The following is a 3,686-nucleotide window of genomic DNA, read 5'->3' on the forward strand; positions in this document are numbered from 1 at the left end:
AAGTCAAACCATAAACCGTTTTCCCGGTGAGGGAAGCATTCATCCCATTATTTTAAAAATCCCATTTCAAATCAATCGAGACCCATCACAACCCATTTCCAGGTTTCCAGGCCTAACGTTGCCCAGCCACTCCAGTCCTGCGCCTCATCGCATCTCCCCTCTTCGTCTTTTGAAACGCAAAATACATAAAATGCTCGTGTGTGTGTGTGTGTGTGTGTGTGTGTGTGTGTGTGTGTGTGTGTGTGTTTTGCCGGTTCTTCTTTTGAAACAAAGGTTGGGCTTTTCCAACCAGTTTTGCCTATCTCCCAAGAAGGAAAGGAATGGCTGAATCCAGTCTTAAAGTCTCTCCAGGACACAGCAAGTAGGCAGCTTTGTTGAAAATGATTTTAATTTTCCCATTTTTATCTTTTATTGCTAGTAAGGCAGCCCAGGTGTTTCTCTCGTGTTTTTAGGTTTCGGGGCTAGATGCCAGGTGTGGAGGCCTGAAATAGCACTAGCAATAGCCCTTAGACTTACACACCACTTCCCTGCTTTACAGCCCTCTCTAAGCAGTTTACAGAGTCAGCATATATTGCCCCCCCCCAACAATCTGGGTCCTCATTTTACCGACCATGGAAGGACAGAAGGCTGAGTCAACTCTGAGCTGGTCAGAATCGAAGAATTGGCAGGTAGTGGAATTAGCCTGCAATAAGGCATTAGCAGGGAGGGAGGGAGGGAGGGAGGGAGGGAGGGAGGGAGGAAGGAAGGAAGGAAGGAAGAGAAGGAAGGAGGCAGGAAGAAAGGAGGGAGGGAAGAAGGAAGAAAAGAAGGAAGGAGAGGAAGAAGAGAGGAGGGAGGAACAAAGGAATGAAGAAAAGGAAGAAAAGGAAGGAGGCAGGAAGAAGGGAGGGAGGAAGAGAAGGAAGGAGGCAGGAAGAAAGAAGGGAGGGAGGGAAGGAAGGAAGAAAGAAAGAAAAGAAGAAGGAAGGAGAGGAAGGAGAGAGGATGCAGGAAGAAAGGAGGAACGAAGGAATGAAGGAAAGGAAGGAGAAAAGGAAGGAGGCAGGAAGAAAGGAGGGAGGGAGGGAGGGAAGGAAGGAAGGAAGAAAGGAAGGAAGGGCAATAGCACTTAAGAGTTAACTGTATATACCACTTCACCGTGCTTTTCAGCCCTAAGTGGTTTACATAGTGATGATGGCCCCCACCTATCTGGGTTCTCATTTTAGCGACCTTGAAAGGACGGAAGGCTGAGTCAACCCTGAGGCCCCGTTAGAACTCCTGGCGGTGGGCAGATTTCACCTGCAATACTGCATTCCAACCACTGCGCCAGCATAGCTCACACAGGTAGCATAGCTGGCTGGGGAATTCTGGGAGTTGAAGTCACCTCTCTTAAAGTTGGCCGAAGTTGAGAAACAGGGCCTTAGAGAGTTCTAGGTAGTACAAATGAAAGCACTGCCATTTTATTCACAGCACCATCCTGAAGTCCGGAAGTGACTGACCCAGGATGAGCCCCAAAATTCCTCTAGACAACGAAGTCCCATTTGTCATCTTCAGGCTGGTGTTTTCGGCTTCGTGCTTCTAGGAGCTCCTAGAAGCACGAAGCCGAAAACACCAGCCTGAAGATGACGAATGGGACTTTGTCGAAACGTCGCCAAGACACTTCCAATTTATAATATATAATTCTACATTTGTTCCAAGAATTGTCTCCAGAAGTTGTAGGTGCTTCATCACTGGAGGTTTTTAGGAAGAGATTGGACAACCATTTGTCTGAAATGGTACTATAGGGTTTCCTGCCTGAGCAGGGGGTTGGACTAGAAGACCTCCAAGATCCCTTCCAACTCTTGTTATTCTGTTAATGTTTTGTGTCTGGTTGCATATGCAAAAACATTTCTCAGCAAATGAATCTGACAAACAACATTAAGTAAAACAAAATAATGAGGTTTATTTTTTTTGCAAATAAAAGGTACATCCAAGTCAAAAATTCCTTCGGACAGGAAGGCATTAACAAACATACTCACTCCAGCCATTTCAATGTTCGTCTGTATGATCTTAAAAAAACATTTAGATGATCTTCTTACTGAAATAAAGTCTGAACTTTCGAAACAACGACAGCTTATTAACAAAACAGTGCAGAATGCGCACAAATAAATAGCACCACTGCAACAACTATTAGCAAATAAAACATTTAAAATGGGCATTAGCAGAATAATAGCTATCACGGACGTATTAACAATTTTGAGGGGAAAAAAATGTGGCATTGAACCAACTGCTTTCATTTTAATACGCCCTTCTTAACAATTTGATGGAGCAGGAAGACAAGGAATTAACGTTTTAATTAAGCAAGAGTGTGGTTTCATGGAACACAACAGTTCCTTTCAGGCACAAATCTCACAAACGTAACTCGGAAAAACAGTTTTGAACAGCTAGCTTGCGTTGTTTATAAAACCAAACGCCTAGAGCACTTGATCACTCAGAATTTTAATATTTTGGCCTGATTTCCAGAAGAAGGTTCCGTACTTTACATTCCCTATGTTCTGAATCTTAGATCATCTCGGTTCTTCGGATGGGCATGTGGCAACCTCTGCGTGAAGGACATTGCTAAACACACAACGGTTTGAAGCTGGCTGAAATGTTGAGCTCAGGATGAACTGCCAGGTAAAACTCACACAATCCTTTGGATATTTATTGCAAGGTTCATCCAGTCTAATACACTACTAAACCTTGGCTGTCCAATCTTGACAACTTCTTTTAAGACCTGTGGACTTCAACTCCCAGAATTCCTCAGTCAGTCACGCTGGCCGAGGAATTCCGGGAGTTGAAGTCCTTAGAGCAGTGGTCTTCAAACTTGGCCCTTTTATGACTTGTGGACTTCAACTTCCAGAATTCCTCAGCCAGGCACGCGTGCCTGGCTGAGGAATTCTGGGAGTTGAAGTCCACAAGTCATAAAAGGGCCAAGTTTGAAGACCCCTGTACTAAACCATTCCTTCTGATATAGGTGGGAACAGTAGAGCTGAACCTACTGCATACACCATAGAAAAATTAGATATTTTTGAAAAATACAGATTGCATCAGACATCTACTGCATATCTATTATTTAATAAAAACATGTGACACTTTTCTTTGCTGGTAAAACAAAAAGGAAGAACATGTAGCTCCATTCAAGCTGTTTGTGCCCTTGAAGATGGAATATGAATTCAGCATAGACTTATTAACAATAAAACTAGCTTGTTTTCTATTTTTTTTTTAAAAAAAATGTTCTAGTTTTGCTGCCATGTAATCTGTGGAACAATTGATGGAAAGCATTTGAACCATTTAAAAATTGGTCTGAACCTTAGAATTTAAAATCCATGGACCCTCCGCATGGATTTAAAACCTCGACTCGTTTTGCAATTCAGACAAAAAATATTGTACCCGTTTGCGCACATACTTCTAATAAAGTGACCAAAATCGGTCACTTTTAACCTTTAAAATCCTATAATGGAAGACACTGTGCACTTTCAACTCTGCATAGAAAACCAACATTCCTTAAACTCTGTATTGCTGGAATTTACAAACAATTTCAACCGCTTCGATATAAATAGTTAAATCTTTGTTTCTACTTACAAACTATTATTACATTCATATCCTACAAAGATACTCTCTGGAAACAGAATCTAAAAAAATAACCTAACCAACACATTATTGAACTTTGCTTTTAGTAAGTTTGA

The sequence above is a fragment of the Crotalus tigris genome, unplaced genomic scaffold (genome assembly GCF_016545835.1).
Source record: "Crotalus tigris isolate CLP2741 ecotype Arizona unplaced genomic scaffold, ASM1654583v1 scf7180000020351.1464749751:1500972, whole genome shotgun sequence".
NCBI classification, from domain to species: Eukaryota; Metazoa; Chordata; class Lepidosauria; order Squamata; family Viperidae; genus Crotalus; species Crotalus tigris.